At 39.6% G+C, this 17,155-nt stretch overlaps 1 protein-coding gene across 7 annotated transcripts in view; it reads left to right on the forward strand.

The window, feature by feature from the left end:
* The window catches only part of MPPED2 (metallophosphoesterase domain containing 2), a 162,286-nt gene that overhangs the window by 65,204 nt on the left and 79,927 nt on the right, over positions 1–17,155 (forward strand). The window contains exon 2 of one of the 7 annotated variants that reach the window (XM_081063662.1): positions 16,550–16,824. The exons of 5 other annotated variants lie outside the window; for them this stretch is intronic. The gene's annotated coding sequence lies outside the window, so the exon portion shown is untranslated. Of the gene's footprint in view, positions 1–10,379; positions 10,478–16,549; positions 16,825–17,155 lie in introns of all 7 variants that reach the window. One more of the 7 variants, XM_081063661.1, reaches the window with a different exon arrangement.

A 17,155-nucleotide genomic window follows, 5' to 3' on the forward strand; every position in this document is an offset into this window, starting at 1 on the left:
TCCTTTCTTTACAAATGTGTACCTGTGGTATTAAGAACACATGCCCAGTGTTCATAATACTGTTTGTGTATACCCTAGTGTGAAATATAGATGCACACCAACTAACAATAGCTATAAAAATGAAATCTGGCACAAGCTGTGTCCTGCCTTCCCAGTCAGCAGGAACAATGCTTTTGGGGGTCAAAGAGAAGCTTTATCATTGGGGAAGTGTGTCTGTGGGGGGGGGGGCTCTTAGCTCAAGAAGTAGGGACGGAGAAGCCCTGCAAATTTTAGTATATAATGCATAATGTTGAAAGAAATTTTATCCCATCGTAAAGATTAGCAGGCTGTATAATTCAATTTAAAATTGGTTGGCGTGTCCTGACTATCATAAAGCCTTTCTTTTTTTGTTTTATCGCCATCCCATTATTTCAGGTCATCCACCAATATAGAATGGAGCATACAGCCAAACCATACAAAGTCTCTTTCTATGGTTTCACCCATTGGAGAAAATGTTGGTGAATGTAAGAGATTAGCTGAAAATGAGTTAAGAAAATGCTTGCTCAATTGAATGCCTCCTTGTTTTCTTTCGTACTTTTTTTTCGCATAAAATAAATTTCTTCTGGGCAAGGAACCATTGAAAGTGAAATTCTTTTAAAACCATTTGCTGGACACAGGGCTTCGTTCTCAAAACTCCAGCGTTAGCACTTATCTGAAGTATCATGGGCATTACTATGCCATTGAAAAACCAAGATGCAGTAGCTTATGTTAATGCAAGACCCACAGACCCACATCTGATGGCAATTACCCATACTGGGGGGTTAATAAATGTTCTTAGAATTACTGTCTTTATTTTCTGTATTACAAGAAAAATGGGCAGCTTCCTAAGCCATGCCTCCCACTTCTTGCTACAGTCTTGGTGACTTGCTAATTAACTGTTTTGGTTCCAGTGCTTCACAGGCTCTGATGAGTTTAATATTCGTGTTGGGGAAATGCTGAATCCTTTGGCCAAAGTAGCAGGGAAAAAAACAAATTATATTCAGCAAACATTTATCCAAGTGCCTTTTATGAACAAGAAATGAGGAGCTATAGAAATCTTACGTCTTGGATGTACCACAGGAGGGTCTGGGAAATGAATGCAATATATATATTGCATTTTTTTCCTCCTAGTAGTGAGGGATCTTAATTTTTATTCATGTTCTGAGGGAGTTTCAGCCCTGAAGTATTTTCTTAAGAAGAATCTTCATGCCACATCCAGACTCAGTGGGATAGATGTTATGATTGATTAGCAATGGCTGCCATGATGTAGGATGGGGAGCTAGTTACTCATATACCATGCATTTGCAGTTCAATTTAGTATCATTCATCTTTGGTCACATTTGTGCTCTCTGACTGTGGTAGACAGACTAATGCCATAGTGAAAATATATCTTAACTCTTTGTGTCAATCCAGACTTTCAAGCATCTGTTTTAGCAAGTTTCCAAAATGACTGTGACCTTGGGTTGGTGGGTCGTTTAAGTTTCTCTCACATTGTAGGCCGTTCCATATCTGTTGCAGGAAGTTCTGGGCATATCTGTGAGGCAAGTTGGGGCTAGTATATGAATCAGGCAGTCAAGAAGACAAGAAAACACACACAACTCTGTGTCCTGTAGGATTTAGGACACAAGTTAACTTTAAATCTTAATCTATAAAGAATTAAGGTTACTTAACCTCTCTGATGGGAGTTAATTTTTGAAGCATTTTGCATTCTTACTTGAAAAGGAATCACTAGATCAATTCAGTGTACCCTGTTATGCCCCCTAAATCTTGGGCAGCTCAATTTTCTCTGGTTTCAAGTTCCAGCTCCTAAACCTGACTGCTTCTCAGGCAGGTGGTTAGAAATTCAGATTCCTGGAATCTAGCTCAGGCCTATTGAATCAGGTTCTCTACTGGTGGGTCCGAGTAGTTGGATCTTTAGTGAGCTCTTCTGTGGCTTTCCTGCCAGTTCAATGCGCTGTCCTTGCTTTTGACAGTATACACTATCAAATTCAGGGATCTATTCTGCACGCTCTCGTTACCCTTAATGATGTCATTCCTTTCCATCGTGACCTCTGTGCACTTCAGTTACCACACCTGCAAAACAGGGTAATTGTTCTTAGTTCATAGATTGTTGTAAGGGAGGATTCGGTCGATTGGTGCATAAAGTTTTTGTAGGACAGAGGGTAAATGTTATTTGTGTTGGTTTTGAACCTCATAATTGTCATCGTCATTCCATTTATTTACAGGGACTCTGAGCATCCTTGCCAGAGGCAGCAAATCACGATTCAGGATCTCTTACTAGGTTGTAAGGAGGAGTGGAAGGGATACAAATAGCATTGTGTGGGAGAAACATTATTTTATTTATTAAGCGTATTTAAGTGTAAACATAATGCATTAAATCAGTGAGGAGGATTTGGTTGGAAGAAACAAAATGGCTTAAAAAACAAGGGATCTATCATCTCATAAAAGAAGTAGGCTGGGAGGAGTAAAGCATTTTGCAGGATCTGGTAATTCCAGGACCCAATGATGATTATCAGGAACTCAAGTTCTTTCGATATTCTTGTCTCCTACTCTCACATGTTAACCTTGCCCCTAAGGTTGGAGAGTGACTTTTGAAGTTCTAGACTTGGCATGAAGACATGACAATATTTAATGGAAAGAGAGGGCCATTCTCTCTTTGTATTATCTGTCTGTGTAGTCAGCGACCATTTTCTAGAAGCCCTTCAGCAGACAGCCCCTCCTGTCTCATTGAGTAGGATTGGGTGACATGAATGCCTTTAAACCAGTCATTGGCAAACGAAATAGAATTACTGATTAATCAAGATCCACTCACCTGGGTCTAAGAAGAGGCACACATTTCTTGAGCACATGGCTTCCCAGGGGGAATGAATACATGAAGGAAACTGGGGGCTCTACTATCGTGGACAGCCGGGTGAGGATTGGAGTAAACCAGCAACAGTGTCTACTTTATGAATCTGGTAATGAAATAGCTTTTCATGATACCGTAGAGAGCCTACTGTTTTCCTAAAATGGAGTTCATTTGGTGTGACTTGTTGTATTTTAAGGGATATCCACCGTGACATGGCTTGGCTACTGCCTGAGATAACCATGAGATAATCAAAATTTTAATGCTTAAAAATGCCCTATTTATTAACTGTTTGCTAGTTTCATCTTGAAAATTTTCTATTTTCTCTTTTCCTTTTCCTCGACAATATTCCTTTTTCGCTTGAATACTGTTCTAAACGTGTGTGTGTGTGTTCTCATCTGTGTGTGTGTACGTGCTTCCTGCCTCCTTATTACGGTATGTTACACATAACCAGGGAAGTCTGTTTCTTGCATATCTTAACTGATTATTGATAAAAGGTTGGGCAGACTGAAAATATTGACTGATCCCCCTGGAAGACACCTTCATTGATCACCCTATCTCAGTAAATTTCTTCTATTACTCTTCTTTCATAGCACCTACTAATTCCCTTCCTAGCAATTACCTTAATCTGTGTTTTGTTAGTAGATATTTACTTCTTTATTATCTGGTGCTCCCAGCTGAGTATAGGCTTCCTAAGGGCAGAAACCCTTTTCTGTTTTGTGCATTCGTTATATTCCCAGCCAGAACCCAGCACACTGCCAGTCTTACCCTTGGGCCCCAGGGAATAGTTGTTGAATGTTGTAGAAAGACTATGATCATTCCATGGGCATTCTGGGACCCTATTTCATTATCAAATCGCATCTTGACTTTCGAGAGGGTCAGAAATCTAATGAGATTTAATGGGATCTAATAAGATTTCTTTTCCCCAAGGCTGCTGGATTAGAAAATTAGGTTGTGACCTGACTTTGCAAGAGCTTTGAAATGAGCTGAAAGGAAAAGGAAACCACAAAGTGGGTGAATCTGAGAATGTGGAGTTAAAAGTGAAATGCCACAAGACAATGTTAAAAAGTAAGAACAGTTTAACCCAAAGCATTGAAATCTGGCCAGACCTTCCTAGTAAAGAATCAACTTCACAAGCTTTGGATGGGTTTGAATAGAAGTGGTTGGAATTCTCAGTTGTGGAGAATTATGTTAGACCTTGTAAAAATCCCTTCTTTTTCTACTAACGTATTTAATCTCCAGTTTCTAGCCAAAACACTCTGAAGAAATTCATTAAAAATAATAATAATAAAAGTAGTCTTTTTCAAAACATTTGACCTCGATTCTCAGCACTTAAAAATCAGTGATCCTGGCCTCACCTTCCACTCTGAGGAAAATAATCCTAGCGAAAAATGCTGGTATTTCAGAGACAGACAGAAATGAAATACCATGGTTCAGATGAGCCTGTGTATTATAAAAAGGTATCTGTCTAGCAAATCTTTTGCTCAGAACCTTGAGAAACCACCTAAGTATTTGAGATGAAAAGGAGGAGCCATATTGACCAAGAGAGAGCAAACAACCCCCTAGGTACTGATGGAAAAAAGTAAGTAAAATTTGAGGTGTTGGCCTCATGGAAGACCTTTACCATTGAATTTTATCAAAGGCCCCTCAGTAATAATGTCTGAGACAGGAGGAGAGTTTGGAAGGACAATGGCTGGATCCAGAGAGGTCATTTCTGTTATCTTAAGTTACTCTTGATGTGAGCTCACAGTTAAGTTTGCTAAACAGATGCCTTCCATGGGTCAAGTGAGAGAAAATGGTTTTAAACTATAACAGTAGCGATTTTAAAAAGAACGGGAAAGAGTACCCCAACCATGAACTTGAGCAGTCCTGAGTGTCTGTGAGATATGGAGAAATCAGTGGCCATACGTCCTGGGGGGTTGTTGGATGGGACTTGCAGGTAGTGGCAGATTGATTTCAGGAGTCAGGATTCATGATTATAGGCACAGTCTTCAGCAAAACCTCTCAGTTTCTCTGAACCTAAATTTCCTGATCTGTAAAGCAAATCATTTAAACTATCTTCGACTCAAAATCTCTGAGTGTGTAATTCCACGATATGACAAAGGCGGAGAGCATTGGGCTGCAAAAACAGAAGTCCCCCCTTGTAGCTAACTCATTGGGTGACCTTAGAAGTGTCATACAGCCTTGCTGCTTCTTCGTTTCCCAGTCCCTAGAAAGAATGATTCTGTTCTCAGAAGACTCTCCTAGGGTGGAATGTCAGAGAGCCTGGAATTAGAGAATGAGAGGTCAGGGGCGTCCTGCTGCCTCTTGAATTTTCTGTTGGAAGCAAAAGGAAAAAGCTAGCCCTGTAAGTTTGTTAACGTGGATTCTTTCATCTGACCCAGCGACCTGGGGGCCTGAGAAGATGCACACGCATGTCCTGTTTGGCCTGGGCAGTAGGCTCATTTGTAAAGAGGGGCCTCCACAAAGCCAGCTGTCAAAACAGCAGTGGTTTGCCTGAGAAGCCTAGGGGTGAAACCTTTCAGATGAAGGGATACGATGAAGTGGAAATACAGGCATCTTCCTCAAATAATGAATGGCTATTCCATTAACTCCACTATTGATTATCTCCTCCGAGCTACCCAATTCTGGGAACAAAGGCTGTAAAAATCTTTAAGTGAGTAATGTCAACCAGGCAACAACAGTAATTCCCTTCTCTTCTGAAATTGAAACACATTATTTGCGTGCTGTGCATAGTTCATCTATTCATTTATTCATTCATTTGTTCACTCATTCAACAACATTGAGTTATTATTGTAAGCCACTATCTTTGTTTCCATCTGTGTTCCCCAAGAAAAAGTCCCCTGATAACAGATTTTTAGAATCAGATGTAGTTTCTCAATTGCAAATGAATAGTATAGCTTGCCATCCTAGGATAAAATAAAAATAGGGTTTGTGACACTTTCAGGCCATCTGGAATCTAAAAGTGAGGTACTAACTGCCCACATCCACATGACTCTTAGCCAGGATAAAATTATTTCTTATTCATTCATTTGATAAATAATTATTGAAGCCTGCTGGGTATGCAAAGATAAGTAGGATACAGTCAGGCCTTCCTGAGTTACATAGTCAAGTGGGAAAAAGAGCCCTGTAGAGAATTTGTAGACAAATTCTCATTCGATGAACTGCAAGCTCAGAGCTGCCCAAGGTAGGAATGGAGGAGTGGCGGGTGGGGGCCAGATCCCCAAAGTTGCACACACCACAGAGGGAGTTTGGCCCTTTGTCTGTGGACAGTAATAGAGGGAATCTAGGAAGATTTTAAAGTGGCTGAGTATATAAAATGTACTTAAGGAATACATATGATGAGATTTATATTAGGATAAGATCACCTCAGCTTTGGTATGTAGGAGGAATTAAGTAAAGCCTGCCTTATAGGAAGGTGTATTCATTTACTTGAACTGCCACGGCAAAATGCCACAGACTGGGTGGTTTAAACAGAAGTTTATTTTCTCACAGGCTAGAAGTTCAAGTAAAAGGTGTCGGTTGGTTTCTCCTAAGTCCTTTCTCCTTGGTTTGCAGACAGCTGCCTTCTTGCTGTGTCCTCAGATGGTCTTTCCTCTGTGCATACACATTTCTGATACCCGTCTTTGTGTGTCCATATTTTTTCTTCTTATAAGACACCAGTCAAATTGGATTAGGGCTCATCCTTATGGCCTCATTTTAACTTAATCACCTCTTTAAGGTCCCCATCTTCAAATACAGTCACATATTTGAGGTACTGAGCGTAAGAGCTTCAACATATGAATTTTAGGGGGACACAATTCAGCCGATAAAGGAAGAAAACCAAAAGTTAGAGGAAACCCACTTTTTGTCAGAGGGGATGGATGTGTATGATAAGGAAGAGAAATGGATGTGTGTTTTGATGAACAGTTTAAGGTTAAAGCAGTGTGTATTCATCTGACTTCAAATGTCTAGCAACAGGGACCCTCACAGAGCAATACCACCTCTCTTCTTCCCTCCCCTCCCCTCCCCTTCTCTCCTCTCCCCTCCCCTCCTCTCCCTCCCCATCCCCCCTCTCTCTGTCTCTCTTATTTTAATGTCTTGTGAGAACAGTGTTCAGCAAACAGGGTATGTTCTCCAACTGCAGTCTGATTATCTGGATTTCTTAAAATGTTTAATTGAATCATTTAATAGAGAGCTTTAAAGAACACCTGATACTTTTAACATACCACTTATGAGATCAAATGGATTAGGAAGACATAGTGTAAATTTCTCTCTTGAACTGTAGCTTTAAGATGCCTGGAGTTAGATCTCTAGAAATCTAGAAAGTTAGGTCATCTAGAAAACTATGATGTTTTAGTCCATTCAGGCTGTTCTGACAAAATACCATAAACTGGGTGGCTTATACACAATAGAAATTATTTCTCACAGTTCTGGAGGCTGGGAAGTCCAAAATTAAGGCACCAGCATGGTTGCATTTTGGTGAGGCCCACTTCCTGGTTCATGGATGGTGCTTTCTTGTTGTTTCTTTATGTGGTGGAAGGGGATAGGGAGCTCTGTCAGTCTCATTTATAAGGGCACTAATCCCATTCATGGGGGCTCCACCCTCATAACCTAATCACCTCCCAAAGGCCCCACTTCCAAATACCATCACACTGAGGATTAGGATTTCAACATGAATTTTAGGGGACAGAAACATTCAGACCATAACATATGGGTAAGGAATAAAAATGTGGAAAGTCAAGTGATCTCCAAATTAACTTCCTGGAACCTCAGGCCCCAAGGGCCATGATGGACTTTGTAGAAATCCGTTCTTCCTGAGGAATTATAGTACTACTTTGTACTACTTCATTCCAGAGGGGAGACTGGTGGCATTAGGCCACAAAGCTGTTCCCAAGGAAGAGATCAGAGATTGTTGGAACTGTTGTTTCAGTGCATCTGATACCTTATCAGTAGGAGACTTCATGATTTCACACACCCCAACCCCCACCCCCCAGGAAGTCTGCTTTGTAGCTTCTGATTATCTGGAGTTTTTATTAGAAAATTTTGCCAGTTGATGGGTGGAGGAGAAGCAAAAATGGAAAAGGAAATGAATGTGGTCTCCATTCCCTCCATCTCATTGCTGTCACTATTGATCAAAATAAACTTCCCTGAAGGATTTCTTTTAAAATTTTATTCTTGAAATGCTTCATTAAAATTTTGAGTTATAAAATGGGAAAAGTCAATTTTATTGGATCCTAAATTTTGCTCTGTGCAGCTTCCTGTCCAGGGTGAACATTATTAAAATTGACATAGGATTTGTGTGCAAGGTAATATTCCCTTTAGTAGGCTCTTCTCTAAATTTCAAGATATTCTGTAGAGTGGATTAGATTATACAGTGAGTGGGGACTCTGAAAAGAAAATAGAATTGTGTATTGATGCCTTCTGAAATATTATTTGATGGCAATAAAATATTCTCTGAAATTCCCTTCAGAGAGGAGAAAATGGAGTTTGTTTGCAGTAATTGCATTTTCTAGCATTTGCTCTCACACTTTCCAATATAAGCCAATTGGAACCTGTGATTTGGTTTTGCTTATTGGCAAAAGTACCATGTAAATTGATCTGTGATGCATTTAAAGAAGATGCTTTTGAAAGTTTGGAAATTGAGATGGCTTTTTCTTATTAGATTTCAAGAGTATTAGGGTTCATTTCTATATTTTAGTCTAATGTGATATTAGCCAAATATGTTCTTTTTCAATTTAGTTTTAATCAAGTTCTAGAAGACCATTTTCATCTACCCCCAGCGGCACTGTTAAGGCAGAGATTTTATTTCCATTGTCAAGGCTCTGTTGCGGCTTTGGTGAGCCAGGCTCTTGGAATTGTTGCACATTGAAGTCCTGCATTCATCTGCCCAAACCTTGTTTCATCATGCAAAAAAATAAAATAGTCATTATTACAAAAAGATGTTTTGTTACTATTTGCAGGGTTAAAGTGGGGAGAGAATAAAAAAAGCCTCAAAATCGTTAATTTCCTTTAAAGAATAGGGACTTTATACCTGTGTTATCTTTACTTAATTTGATTTTCACCATATTTATTGGTTTAAAATGCAAACACATAAGATTTGCATTTGTTCCTCTAATTATTCATAGAATAATTGCCACTTGTATTATAACTATTCCTGGAAGGAACATCTTTTCTCAGTTGCTTTTTAAAGGCTTTGCGGAGATAAGGTAACGTATTCTTCAGCTCACCATAGACTTTGTCAGTTAACACTGCTCGTTTATTAAAGATATGGATTTGAATACTCTTCTAAGGTGGTAGGAAGTAGGAGATAGACCCTTTATCCTGAATGAAATTACAGTGCAAAACAGAGGACAAGATAAAAAAGTAATAATAACAGTCAGCTTTTATGTGTCTGGTTTGTGTTCTTCACTGATCTTACTCCATCCACTCTGTAATGCAGGTTGTACAATTGCCATCATGTTTTCTGGTGAGTGATGGGTAGGTTAAATAGCATGTTCTGAGTTTGAGTTTCACAGGTAACAAGTGACTGAACCAAAAACTTGGTCTCACATCTTTCTGACTCCAAAGCCCCTGATCGTTTTTCATCATGCCTTATAGTCCTACTTTCTAATACATTTCACTGATGTGAACGTGTACACAGTTGGTCAGGATCACACTTGACAATGTCTTTACCAATTCTTCTTGTGACTCTCCAGTGGAACCCTGATGTGGATCCAGTTTTCTGAAGGTTGAGGAAGTAGGTTGAGTCCTTAGGGGATAGTCTGATTGTTCAGATTGCATTTGTTGTGTGGGATAGAAATCTTTCTCAACAAGGCAAAGCCCTCATTTGTAAGGAAGGGGTTGGACAAAATAAACAGTGAGGAGACTAGTTGTGGTTCCAGTTGTCCAGCCAGATGGTAGTACTCAGGTATAATTGGAACTGCACTGCTGTGGACAGTTACCACCACAGCTTCCAGGTACAGCATTGCCACGTTGGTCTGGGGGGCAACTTAGAGATACTTGTTTGGGAAACGGAGAGGATATCGTCATTCATTTTTACTACCTAATGGTTGTCCTTTAAAATATATGAGCATGAATGATGTGTGTGTGTATTTAAGTCACAGAAAGTTATGTTGGAATAAGGTTACGATTCAGACAGGAGTGCACACAAACAAATTGCTGCTGAGCGACAATCAAATATCTCTGAGCTGTTTTCAGGTCCCTGATAATTATGGGTACTAGTGGCATGTTTCCTCATGGTTTACACTTCTTAGTTATGTGACTACTCAGGTCCAGAGGGGGTCTGCTCCTGGGTAGGGGATGGATTCTTGTCTCCTTTGTGTAGATGAAGCTTATAACATTTACCAAGGCTTATCAACACAGCCTTCGGATTCTTTTAATGGAGGAGGAAGCATTTCAGCTGTGGTTTCTTACCTATCCCTAACTCCTGCTGCGGACCACGGGGCTTTCACTCAGCATTCCTTACTTTCTCCTGGGTTTCTGGCTTAGTCCTGACATTATTGTAATATAGTTTTCTGTGTTTAATATTTCTTAGACTTGGTTTCCCATTGCAAGCATGGAAGAAACCCTAATGCATGAGTTTCAGAGGAGAAGGTAGCAGTCTGAACCTGCTGTGTGGCTCCATCAGCAAGTGTGAGTATTAACGTTAGAGCTGTCAGGACTTGTGAAAATTAATGGAGCCTGACGGGGGACAGACTGAGGTCAGAGACAGAGCTTGCCCTGATTGAATGTTTCTGGGGGCTTTGCAGCCCAGGCAAGTGAGTGCAAGCCGTGGAGCCGAGAGGGATTGCTATAGGTTCATTTATTCATTTAACAAATAGGCGGTGGGCACCAACTAAGTGCCAAGCATTTTTCTAGGTTCTAGAAGGGAAAGGTGGGCTCTGCCTGTTTATAGCTGAGAGAGCCCTCTCCCTATCTCCAGGGTGGACTCAGCCTTCTCTGCTATTAGCCCCCAGTAATTGTCAGTGAAGGGATTTACATGACATATCTCCTTAGTCCATCCCACAGCCTCAGAGTCCATCATCCTTATAGGCACTATTTTTTCTTTTTTTTTCTTCTTCTTTTCGTCCTCCTGCAAAATTTTCTGCTTGGCCAATTTTCAAGCCCAAGTTATTCTTACTCAGTCCTCAGTGGAATATAGGGGACTTCAAGAGTTTGTACATTTTCATTTCTGTCAGTCAAAATATTAAAAATATAATAATTTTAAACAGAGAAAGAAATGTCTTCTTTCATCTACCTTGGCGGTATAACAAGGTCCCTTTATAACACTAGCTTTAGGGAACAGTGTTCTAAAAACAGGCCCCTGGCTCTGCCCCACGCAGGCTGAAGATTTCAGAAATGCGATTGTAGGTATATCTCTTAGAAACATCCCATAATGATAGATCCGACCCTATATCTGTTTTATTCTTTTTAATCTCAGAAAGTGAGTTTGTTTTCTAGTGCATTGGCAAGGGGAAGTGAGCCCGAAGGCTGTGCCTTGTGAGTTTGATTTTCCTGGGCGTCTGAGAGGCATAGCAGGTTCTCCCTCTGCCTTGTCATCTCTACGTTGTTTTCTTCTTGGTCCATAGTGAGTTTTATGTAATGAGTGTTGTGCCACAAACAGTTTGGGTTTCCTCATTTATTTTCAAAGTCTATGATTTAGAAGCTTGGAGCGGAGGGGGCATAGGGATTGGCGATCTTGAAATTTGTCACCTTTCGACAGCTAAGTTTTCTTTTACCCAAGAGACCTCGCAAACCATGCTTCCTTTGAGATGCTCTCCTTCATGAAGAACGACTGTTGTACTCTGGGCTTTTCATTTTTTCCTCTTGATTTTAGCATAATAAATAGGAGACAGCTTATCAGATCCCTGATAAAAATGGGGCAAGGGAAAAGTGGTATTTGTCATTAGCCCTATTTCCCATACTCCCATTCATGTGGAATGAAGAGTATGGTGCAGGATCCATCTTCTAGCAGGTGGCAAGAAAGATTCCTGGAAAAGGGACTATTCTGGAATTGATCCTGGATTTTGGTTTCACCTGAACTTGAGTTTTCTAGAGGAATACAATCTATAATGATTTATAGAAGAATAATAGGTTGCAGTTGTATGATATTTAATTTTGAGGGACATTAACTTTTATTGGTGATGTGTGGGGGAGGGACAAACACCCAGGGAATCTTGTTTGGCCAAAGCAGTGCTCATAGATGTTTGTTTTAAAATAAACATGCCCTAGTCCTTACTACTCTCTATTACTTCTACTTAGTCCAATTCACATTTTGTTTTACCTATCTGGTTCCTGTAGGCATTTAGGTTTATTACCTTGAACTTCCATTCTCCTGTCCAAGTCTCCTCTTAGTTCTCGTAATATAGCCAACCATGTTGTTTTTAAATTCTTAGACCCTGCATCAGGTTGGGCAGAGGTGTTTTTATCTTTCTCCTTCTTAAGCCTGTGACCTTCCCTTCCTTGGGTAGGCTCCCAAATTCTTCTGGGAGCTAGTGGGGAAGAAATTACACCCACCTCTACAGTAGCATTTGGGGAATGCCTTAATTGAGCCAGGATGCGTGTTGTCATCTTGTGGAGCTGACACTGCTTGATGTCCTGTGGAGGAGAAATCATGACATAACCAGAGAAACATCTAAAATGGGGATTCTATTTCATGATATAAACAAAAAGAGGCCATGGCTGCCTAGAATTAGAGGAAAGATCACCGTAGCTGGAGGAATGGTATGAGGAGGACTCATGTAAGAGGTAGGTCTGGAGCCAGACTTCATAAGACTATTAAAAATTAGGAATTACCTGAAAGAGTGCCTAGACCTTGAGACAAAAGTACAATTCTTGTCCCACTTGTGCCAAAACGTGGCCTGCAACTTTGATTAACGAGTGGTAGCATCTCCCTGGCCCTTAGTTTCTTCATCACTAAAATGGAATTAGATCAATCAATGGGTTTTTTTAAAAATATTTTTAAGCCAGGGGTAATTTTCTTCAAATGAAAACTGCCCCCCAAACTGTCAAATAAAGGAAAGCAGTATTGCTGTGGTGAACATGGGAACGGACCCTCCCCTGTTCCCTCGTCTCTTTCTTCATGTCGCCTTCCTCCAGCCGTGGGAGGCTCGCAGAGCACAGCTTTCCAATCATCAGATCGGTCTCTCTCTGAGGAGCCTCCTGGGTTCGTGTTCTGTGATTCATGGGAGCCACTTTAAGTGACATGTTAAATGTTTAGAATTTGACAAAGAAGGAAGTCTGACCTTGACACAGTTCTCTGTGTGTCTGCCTTAAAATTCGTTTGGAACTATGAAACATGTGCATACTGAAAATTCTTAAACTTTTCTAAACATTTGATTCCTCTCTACCCACCGATGGAAGAGTAGCCCCATCAGATTCTAGGAATATATTTAGGGCATTCCAAACGAGTAGTCACTCTGCAGAGAAATAGAATCTGGATCTTATGTATCACAGATTTTACTGTTCATTGTGAATGAGAAGCCAATCCTGGCACATTTTTGTTTGGTATTCAGTAAATAATAAAAGACATGGGTGGCTGGACAACAGAAAAAGGAAAGAAGTGATGTGTTCAAGGAACGTTTTGCAAGGTTAGAATTATCTTGACAGAAGTGTCTGGGTTTGCACGGGAAGGGTAATCATTATAATAATTATTACAACACAACTGCTGAGTGATTATCGTGACGTGTTAGAAACTATATGTTCTTTACATGCAGTATCTTGTTTAACGCGCACCAAACTTTAGGGGTAGTATTATTATTTTCCCTCCATTTATGTTTCAGGAAACTACAGTTTAAAACCAGTTTGTTGGAGATTATTTGGTTAGACTGGATTTGGGAGCAGAGAACAAGACACTTTAGGGGAACAGCGTGACGCTGGTTTAAACCATGTCATAGCCCAAGATGACAAGCTCAGTTCCCGGAATTCTCATAAGGAAGCTCCTGGCAAATCTTGCAGAGGTTCATTCATTCTTTCACTTACTCAATAAACACTAGTTGTGTGCCTGCCATGTGGAAGGTACTGAATGGGTACTCTGGCTCAAAAAAAGAAGCACAAGCTATGATCCATGCCTTCAAAGACCTCACAGTCCAGGGGAAGACAAGTCATATACAAAAAGCAAAACTAAAACAATGGAATAAAAATAATTAACATTCACTAATTGTTTACTTCAGACCATTCATGTGGTTTAGAAGCTTTTTCTCATTTTATCTTGAACACAACCTATGAGGTGAATGCAATTATTACCCTTGTTTGCTAATGCACTTTAACGAACATAAAGACTCCATCTAAGGTCATGCAGCTAACGCGTGGCAAAGCCTGCTGAGTCCCACTCTTAGCCCCATGCTGTCTCCATGGTTTAAATTGTAATCGTTTAAAAATTGAATTATGAAGACTAGAAATGTGACACATACAGTAAAAATATATATATTAAATAATACACCATAGAAGTAAAGATAAAGAGGGAGAGTATAAGGAGTCAGCTGTGAAAGGGAGCTGAGGAAGAAGAGAGGAAACAAACTACCAGAGAGGGAGGAGGAAAACTGGAGAGTACAGCATAAATAATCAAGGGGATATGTACTTCAAAGGACAAGGATGTCACTCTAGGGTGATTAATGGAGATGAAAATTGAGAGAAAGTCCTGGCTTTGGCTATAAGGTTATAATCGACATTCCAGAGAAGCTTTTGGAAGAGAATAGAAACAGAAACCAGGTTGTTCAGGGTGAATTCTGAGCAACCATTTGTCTCTAAGTTGCTGATACTATTAGTAGAAGTGGCCCATCAGGCCACACAAATATGGTAAGTGGGTCAGGTGTGAGAAGTAATAGGGAGTGGGAGGGCTGTGGTACACTGGAGGTCAGTATTGCCTGATCTTTTGATTTTCCAAAAGAAGCTAGAAACCAAGAGATTTTTTTGTGTGGTATCTCCTGATTTCTAAATGTTAGTTCAATTAAAACAAAAACAAACAAACAAAAAAAACAAGCCACAGTTGAGGGCTAACTATACTATATCTGTGGGCTGACTTTCGCCTACCAGCTGCAAGCTTCTGGAATCCTCTTTCCAGAAATTTAAAAATAAAAAGAAGCATCTCAAAAAAGAAGCAAAATTAGGGATGTTTTAAGATTGTATGTGAGGTGTCTATGTGTGTGTGTGTGTGAAGGGCTACTTGATTTTGTTTCCTTGGGATGGGTAAACATAAACTCACTAAGGAAGAAGCTTAAAGAGAGAGAGAGAAAGACCCAAAATATCAAAGAGCAGTGTCTGAGAAAGAAAATGCCAGTGGGAATGGGAGGAATGGGATTAAGAAGCCAATTATTAGAAAGATGAGCAGATGCAGACAGGAAAGTGAACAGGAGGAAGTAGAGAGAGGCTACCTTGAGATTAGAGGGCACATTATATGCCAAGTGGGAAATCAAAAGGAGCATGGGAGCTAGGGAGAAACCTGGAAAAGTTTTGTGATGGCTGCTTAGAGGATAGGCAGTGGCAAGAGTGTGAGATGATTAGAACTGTAGAGTAGCAGTGAGGACCCAATTGACTTTCATTATCGTTCAGTTTTTCAGTGAGCATCTATTGACATGACACCACTAGGCAATACAGATACAGTAAAAGGTACAGATTAGAGTAAGACTTAATTGTTGCCTTCAAGAGCCTATGTTCTCACATATGTTCTATAGCTCTAACCTGAACTGATGGGCTAGTTTCCCACATTTTATTCATTCACTTGCTACAGTCATCACTTTGCCATATCTGTGAATTATCTGTATGATTATTTGCTCAATGTTTTTCTTTAAATCATCTCATATTATATATATATATATATATATATATATATATATATACACACACATATACATATATGTATATATATGTATATGTATATATGTATGTATATATATATATATATATATATATATATATATATATATACATACATACACATATAAAATGGAAAAACGAAGCTATATACATAGGGTACCAAAAATGTATACACATTTTAAGAAAGGGAAAAACTGTATTAAAATTGTAATACTAAATATATACTGATAGCAAAAGACGAATACTAGTCATGTGTATACATTTTTTTCGCACCCCTGGTATCATTACTTGCACTGTATTTTTCCAAATATGTATTTTTAAAACATACAGTATTTGACATTTTGCCAAAACCTCATCTCCATTCCACCTAAAATAATCTTGTAAATCACTGGTAGAACATATATCATACCTTGGGAAAGATGGAACTGGTTAGTTGATAGAGTTCTTCAGGTCATTCAAAGCAAAAATTTTTCCATATTAGAATAAATGTTTGTGGCCTTGTTTGTTTTTGTTTTGTTTTGTTTTGTTTTTTATTCAGGCAGGTCAACTTTTATGGATTGATCTGAATAAAATGGATAAAAGAAAGCACCTCTTTGACAATGTTAAAATGGTGCTATTTAAATACCAAGAAGTTTGGAGCTTGACTGCAGAGCCTTCCAAATTAATCTAGTCTGGAAAAAAACTAAAATGCCATCAAGTAACAGGAGATTTGTCAGCTGCCCTGCTTACACTTTTCATATAAAACATAAAGGTTGGCAGATTATAGATGAAAGGTCAGTTCAGCAAAAAAGAAAATATGTCAGACAATCTCATAACAGAGGTAACAGAGAATGGAAGTTGGAAACTACTATTGGATTCTCAGAAAGACATGAGTTTGTTGGCAATGTGTAAATATCATTACTGTTCCTGCAGCTCTTCATTTTGATGGCTACTTCTTTATGCCGAGTCTCCAAATTTGATTTAAAAGACACCAAGGAGTCCTGTCTTTCTGAAGAAGATTTACTTTGCAGCAGTTTTACATTACAAAAAAAAAGGAAAAAGAAAAAGAAAAGAAACTGGTCTGAAGGGGAGAAGTGTACTTCCTCTCCCTTGTTTCGCAAGTGTCACCCATGCTGTCTCTGAACCGGAAAAAGCAAGAAGCCAAGCCGGCTTGCAAAGAGCAGCGGTGCATGAAGAAAGGCTTTACAGTGAGTCCATCATCATGAATGATTGAAGGGGAACCGGGCAGCTACAGTGTGACTTATACAAATAGAGTTGCTCAAAGATTCATGCTGGTAGGATCTTTCTTGGAACAAATTACTGTCCAGGAAAATGTTTCAGCCTTGTTTTGGCCTTGGGAGCACAGGTGAATCTGGGGGTGTGCTACTAGGTCGACGGGGTCACAGAGCTATGGTATTAGAATTGTGGGGCATCTCACAAGTTGCCAGCATGTGCAGTGCTGGGAATTTGCAGCCTATTAATACATCTTTCATCTGTATTTTAAGTGCAGGGAGTTGTGTAAAATATCATCATTTATCC

Source organism: Rhinolophus hipposideros, assembly GCF_964194185.1.
Source record: "Rhinolophus hipposideros genome assembly, chromosome: 10".
In the NCBI taxonomy this organism is placed as follows: domain Eukaryota; kingdom Metazoa; phylum Chordata; class Mammalia; order Chiroptera; family Rhinolophidae; genus Rhinolophus; species Rhinolophus hipposideros.